A 7,591-nucleotide genomic window follows, 5' to 3' on the forward strand; every position below is an offset into this window, starting at 1 on the left:
ATAGTATAGTATAGTGTAGTATAGTATAGTATAGTGTAGTGTAGTGTAGTGTAGTATAGTATAGTATAGTATAGTGTAGTGTAGTGTAGTGTAGTGTACTGTAGTGTAGTATAGTATAGTATAGTATAGTATAGTATAGTATAGTATAGTGTAGTATAGTGTAGTGTAGTGTAGTGTAGTGTAGTGTAGTGTAGCTTAGATTAGTATAGATTAGCTATAATAGTATATAAATAATACTAAAATAACTCTGGAACAAATTATGAAAAATTATGTTATAAATGTAATAAATGCTTTAAAATGTAATGCTCATTGTTAGTTTATGTTAAATAATGCATTAACTAATGTTAACAAAGAAGACTTTATTGTAAAGTGTTTTTTCCCAACATTTTGAGTGAGAAGAGAAAAATACTGGTAACACTTTAGTATAGGGACCAGTTCTCACTATTAACTAGTTTCTTATTAGCATGCCTATTATTGACATATTGGCTGTTTATTAGTACATATAAAGCGCATGTTCTGCATAACCATATTCTACATACGCACTTAATCCTACCTAATACCTAAACTTAACAACTACCTTACTAACTATTAATAAGCAGCACAGGACTTTATTGACGCAAAAGTTGTAGTTAATGGTTTGTTGATAGCGAGAATCTGAGCTTAACATGAAGTGTGACCAAAATACTAAATGCACATTTTAAAACCTGAATATTATAACCTTCAATAATAGAAAACAATATTAAACCTCAATAAACCTGTGCATATAAAAACAATTAATGTACTGTAACAGTTTTAAAATCAATGAGCAAAAACCAGCTTCTGCACACGTATTCCTGAGACTGTGCTTTGGTTCTTTGTGGATGAAACTCATACACACAATCACAGGTTTCTCTTCATGACACACAAGATGTGCTGACATCTGAATTACACTCTTCAGATCCATCAGAATAATTGCAGCGCTGAAAATAATAATCTTAATTAGAGTTTAATTAAATTGAGAGCAGGTTTTCCTGCACAGTTGTGCTCAATCAGGTCTGTTATTAATGGGTATGCATTGAGTGTGTGTGTGTGTGTGTGTGTGTGTCTGTGTGTCTGTGTGTTTATTATTATCTATATTGAGTTTTGGATAAACTATACTTACTACAAAAAAAATACATAAAATACAAAAATTATATAAAAAAAGACATTCATTTTGATGAATATATTTCTTAAGAATAATGTCATAAATAAATGTAAAATAAATGATGGTTAATAAATACAAGTAAATAAATAAGTAAATAATGAAACATAATTAAAAAAATAATATTATCAAATATTATATGGTTAATGAATAAAAGTAAACAACCATAAACATACAAGTAAATAAATAGGTAAACAGGCATAATAAAAAATAAATATTATCAAATATAAAATTACAATTATTAGTTATTAGTAATAAAACAAAAACGAATAAATAATTTTTTTTACAAACAAACACAATAAATACTATTGATTTCAACATATACAGTAAGTAGAATATTATCCTCTTTGATCAGGAAAATATATTCGAAGTGCAGTTGATGAATCATTCACTATAAAAGCAGGAACATGAAATAATCACTAAGATTGAACATTAACTAACACAATGTCTGTCTGATCAAGGCTGTTTTTCTCCTTCATTGAGACTTTCTTCACTCTGAACGCTCTGAATATTGACCTCAAACACACACAGCGACACATACAAACCACAGCAAACGAATTCAGACACAGACTGAAACTGTTCCTGTAACGAGTGTCAAAGCTGCTTTCATTTAGAGCTTCTGCCTCAAAACAATCTGTTGTTCCTCGCAGGACCTTGTGTTTTATGACCGTTTGTCGCCCACGCCCGCCTTCAGACGATATAAAAGCACATCCAGCATCAATACAGCGTGAGATGACATATGTGGGGATCCGTATAAAGACAGATACCGCCCTAAACCTCAGCAACCCTCCTAAACCTGACAGAAATATACAACTGAGGCTTTCCAGCATCCAATGCATGCTTTCCTTTCGGTTATTATTTATAGCCAACAAAACGATTCGCCAACCTCAGCGCACAAACCATTTCAGCTACAAGCAGAATCAATAAGCTTTGTTTGGTTAATTATACCCTGAACAGACGGACAGTACAGAGCAGAGACTTTCACCTCAAGTTCAGATATCGTTTCATGTCACACACACACACACACAGAGTTTAATGCCATCTAGCTGAACATGTTCACCGAGCAGCTGCCGAGTTTATTTAGTGGAAAAAAATCTATAACTGGAACAATCTTTTTGATTACTAAATTTAATTAAGACATTTTTAAATACAGTTAAACCAAATTAGCAGCTAAAGAAAGAAGATAAATAAAAATAAAACTGACCAAATGTAGAAAAAAAAATATCAGAAATAAAAAGTGAACAAGTAAATGAATCAATAAACATATAGTCAAGTCAGCTTTATTTTTTATAGCACTTTATACAACAGAGATTGTTTAAAGCAGCTTCACAGTATTAAACATGAAAGTAAAATAAAATGTATATATATATATATATATATATATATATATATATATATGAAATTAAATAAGTAAATAAGTATAAACATATAAAAATTAATATTTCCAAATATACAGATTAAATGTTATTAGTAAAAAAAAATATGAATAAATACAAATAAATAGTTAAACATATAAACATTTTTTACAATCAATCAATCAATCAATCAATCAATCAATCAAACAATTAATCGATATTTAAACGTATAAAAATATTACCATATAAAAAAATATATATACTATCAAATAAAGAATAAATAAAATGAAATAAATAAACATATACAATTTTTATATTTCCAAATATAAAAATAAAATGTTATTAGTAAAAATAATAATAATAATAATAAATAAAAAGGTAAATAAATACAAATAAATTAATAAGTAAATAAATAAACATTAAAAAATGTATATTTCCAAATATATATATATATATACAGGAGTTTGGCTGTACAATACCGGGTAGCCATGATGCCCTGGTGTTGCTATGCAGTTGCTAGGGTGTTCTGGGCTGTTAACAAGTGTTGCTGTGTGGTTAATAGAGAGTTCTGGTTTGTTACTAAGGTCATTGCTAATGCGTTCTGCATATTAGCTAACCGGCTCAAGATTAAACTGAATAGGCGACACAAATGTCATATACGACTATATTGATTATTGAGGAGATGTGCAGGAGATGTGCAAACACTGAGGCATGAGACTCATGCTGATATTCCTGCTCTGAAACAGCTCAGCTGCAGGAATCCAGAGGTGAACTGCGAGTCCTTGACCTGTAATACAGCAGCTCTTCTGAGTTAGATTTTTGCATTTTGCTGATGGAGGATTTTCTCTGAAACCAGGTCTAGTATAGATCTGTGCCACAGGCGAGCCGCAGTATTAATACAGTGATATAAAACCACTTTGGGCGCCAGTGTCACACATCATTAGCTGAAGCTTGACCGATATAACTATTGCTCGTTCCTCTTTTATTAAACTTTGCTTTAGTGAGTGCTGATTGCTAATGCATCAAATGAACAAACTAACACTGAGCAGCGTGCAGCGATTGCAAATCAATTAGCAAAACACCTGCTACACAAGAAAACCCTTGCACGTCTTTATTTAGTGAAACAAGAGAAATTAGAGCTGTATGCTTTGAGTACTAAATTTAATTAAGACATTTATAAATGCAACTAAACCAAAATAGCAACCAAACTGATTTCTAATTTAGTTCAAATTGTTTTTGTAAGTCACGTTGGATAACATTTTCTGCAAAAATCCATAAATTAAAAAAAATTTAATTTAGAAACAAACAAACTTACTTTCCCAAATTAAAAAAATATCAGAAATAAAAAGTAAATGAACGAATGAATGTAAAAGTGAACAAATAAACATATAAATATAAGTAAACAAGTAAATAAATAAACATATTACTAAATAAAAAAATTTAAAAAAATAAAATGTTATTAGAAATAAAATATTTGTAAATAAATAAATAAATATATACAAATATAAATACATAAATAAACTAACTTTACCCAATATAAAAAATATTATAAATAAATAAATATGTATGTAAATAAAATAAAAAAATATTAGAAATAAAATGTGAAAACTTACATACATACATAAAAAGGAAAGTTACAAGAAATAAAATGTGAATAAAGAAATTAATTCATACAAACATACATATATGCATGCATAAATAAGTAATTTAACATATAAAAAAATATTTCAAATATAACAAGGTAAATAAATTAAAACAAATAGATCTAACATTCCTTCACGTTCAACGTTCAGCTCAAATTATGTCTCTTGCTGCTCTAATTCTCACGTATATAAAAATGACAGTGCATATTTTTGCATTTGTAAATTTTATGAGCACTAAAGACAGAGGCTTGTTTTCCATTCATATTTAATGAGCCTTTATGCAACAGCATCACAAAAGCTTCAGCTAAACTCTTTTCTGTTTTCATGGTCCTGAGCGCCAATGAATTGAGGAAGGAGATTAAAAAACGAGAGAGAATAATAGACGAGCACTTTGATTTTGGGGAGCCGCTGTGTATAAATAAAGACTCGTCCAGCTGCAATGGTCTGAAATTTAGTTACTGGTCTTATTGTTATCGATTCATCAGTGCACAGAAAATTATTGATTTGAAATTTAGAAATGTTGCCAACAGCTAACAGAGACCATTCACACAACTTTCACTGACATTTTTTAACAGTTATATATATATATAATGTTAGGACAAAGCGTTCTTAAAGTAATGCTTATGGAACGTTCTTATAACTTTATTAAAATTTGAAATACACTCTCATAATAACATTGAGAGAAAACGCTCTTAAGACAACATTCCCAAAACGTCCTTATGATTTTATTTGTACGTGATGATGAACATTCTGAGAAATGTTTTTGTAACCTTTAAATAACATTATATTCACAACAGGACAGCTGGACATTTTAACGTTCTTAGAATATTAAAAATAAACATTCAGATTAACGTTATATTTCGCTTGAAAATAAAGTTAATAGAATGCTGTAAGAAACGTTTTCGCAGCCTTTAAATAATGTTACAATCACAAGAAAAACAGACATTTTAAACGTTTTTAGAATGTTAAGAAAATAAACATTCAAATCATGTTATAGTAGTTAGTAGAATGTTAAAAGTATTTTTGTAACCTTTAAATAACACTATAAACGCATGACAAGAAAACTGGACATTTCATTGTTTTAGAAACATGTTAAAACAAGCTTAAAATCACCTAATTTTGTTACCTGGGCATGTTGATGCATGAGCAAAACTTCACTAAACATTACAAATGCAATAAGCTTGTGCTCTGCTACTGTAAATATAAAAGAAAGTCTCAGCTTGCAAATTCTGTCTATTTTTTTTTTTACACAAAATACAAATAAATGTGGCTTTGTTGTTCTTTGATGTGATATGACGGATCGCTGTAGCCGCTTCAGTTCAGTTCCGTTTCCATGAATTAACCCAGCTAACAAAAATATTCTAAAAACGTTTGCTAACATCCCATTAAATAATGAAAACGTTATTCATTAAAACGTCAAACCTCGCGCAGCCTGAGTGTGAGAGACAGACTCGTGCCGAAATCAGAACACATGAGCGCAACAGCACACACAGAAAGTTATAGATGCATACTGTGATAGAAAAAAATGAGATTTATATATTATATGATATAGGTACGCAACATTACACGACCAAGATGTTTCCCCGAATATCAGCACGATTGCAATGTGACACCGATTTTAAAAAAATTAAAAAATAAGTTAAAATTAAGTGACAGCAGAACTGTTGTGTGTCTCCATGAATCCACGTTTTTGAACGAATCGAGTGAGTCAATGATTCAGTGAGTCATTCATAACGATTCACTCGCCTCGTTTCTGAATGAATCAGCGACTTGAACGAATCGGTTGAATGAATGACTAAATGATTCACTCATTTGCCTCCACCTAAAGTATCAAGTATCAGTATCATCATTATTGATACTGAGTCATATAATAAGGTGATAAATAATTATATGAATCAGTATCAATAATTGTGAATGTATTGTTACAATATTGAAGTAATAGTCGTAATGTGTATTTTTGTTATGCTTGTTTTGAATTATGTATGTACATTTGGGGTAATGTTTATGTAACATGTTTATCTTGCATTTCTTAGTGAAAAGTGTCGCTCATCAGTTAACTGTGTATAAAGGGTAGGCATAATAAGCAAGGCTTCAGCCTACACCTTTGTCCGGGTTTATTTATTTTGTGAAAAGTTGTCTGTGAGGACCGAAATAAAATTATTGATTGATTGATCATTGCATTTTTCCCAACATTTCTTATTTGTACGTTCAAAAAATTAATCTTATAACGTTACTCATGCATTTGCAATTTTGCGGTGTAAATACATACATGGCACCTCAGCTTCATCAAACAGTCTGTAAATACATCTATAATGACACTTCAGATGCAGCTTCTTTGATGTTTGTTGATGCTGATTTCATTTGAATGGCGACAACTCTACATTTTTTTTTATAATTCTAACTTAATTCATTGAAACAATGTAAGAACTCGATGTGAAAGATTACATTTAATAAGGTTAGGGGAAAAAAATTATAAACAAAGTGGGAGATTATTCTGTTATACAGCAACTCATTTCTACTTCTTTCCAGTCACAGAGCACTTTATTTTTTAGAGTTGTTTAAATGAGAGAACATCTGTGGAATTGTGATGCTTTCAATTATAGATCTTAGAAAGGAAATCAGAATCGGCCAAAATTTATATCGGCAGGTCACACTTACAAAAAAAAAAGTTTCGTAAAATGTCTAATACATAAAATACAAAAAATAATAATAATAATACAAAATAATACAAATACATCTAATACATACATAAAATACATAAAATGTCTTTCATCAAAATCCAATTTCCTGATATTTTCTACTCTTTTTGGTGGACATCACGTTCATCAAGTTATTTAATCATCATTTTATGTTGTAAATTATGCAGCCTTTCTAAAGTATTAATAAAACGTTGGCCTGTAAAGACTGACCTTGACCTTCAGCCTCCACGTTCTGCTCAAAACCCTCGTCAAAAGTGACTCATTTTCAATGTTCATATCATATATCCAGTTTCACTCATAAATACATCACATTCATTTACGAATGAACTGTCTCTTTAAGTTACACAATAGGTTTCATGCTTCACCTTCTTGTGAAGTTCCCTTGAGAAACAGAGGTGGAAAGAAAAGCTCTGACCACTGAGGTGATCTGTTGGTTAAGGTGCATGGGTTTGTTTTGGATTAGTTATTCAGCAATGACTAACCAGTGGACTGGTGTGTGTGTGCGCATGTGTGTATGTGTGTGTGTGTGTGTGTGTGTGTGTGTGTGTGTGCGCATTTTTGTGACAAATGAGGACATAAATTTGTATAATGACAAAGGTATAACATAGGTATTAAAAGGAGAAGGTGACTTTTCAGGACATTACCCCATGTCCCCACTTTTCAAAACGCTTATAAATCACACAGAATGGAGTGTATTGAAAATCTGAAATAGCA

General features: G+C 30.4%; 1 long non-coding RNA gene across 1 annotated transcript in view; it reads right to left on the reverse strand.

The window, feature by feature from the left end:
* Positions 1–7,591, reverse strand: part of LOC107570973 (uncharacterized) — a 20,596-nt gene that overhangs the window by 11,026 nt on the left and 1,979 nt on the right. The window contains exon 2 of the long non-coding RNA XR_001607117.1: positions 575–577. This is a non-coding gene — a long non-coding RNA (uncharacterized lncRNA). The remainder of the gene's footprint in view (positions 1–574; positions 578–7,591) is intronic.

The sequence above is a fragment of the Sinocyclocheilus grahami genome, unplaced genomic scaffold (assembly GCF_001515645.1).
Source record: "Sinocyclocheilus grahami isolate Dianchi unplaced genomic scaffold, SAMN03320097.WGS_v1.1 scaffold1528.1, whole genome shotgun sequence".
NCBI lineage: Eukaryota > Metazoa > Chordata > Actinopteri > Cypriniformes > Cyprinidae > Sinocyclocheilus > Sinocyclocheilus grahami.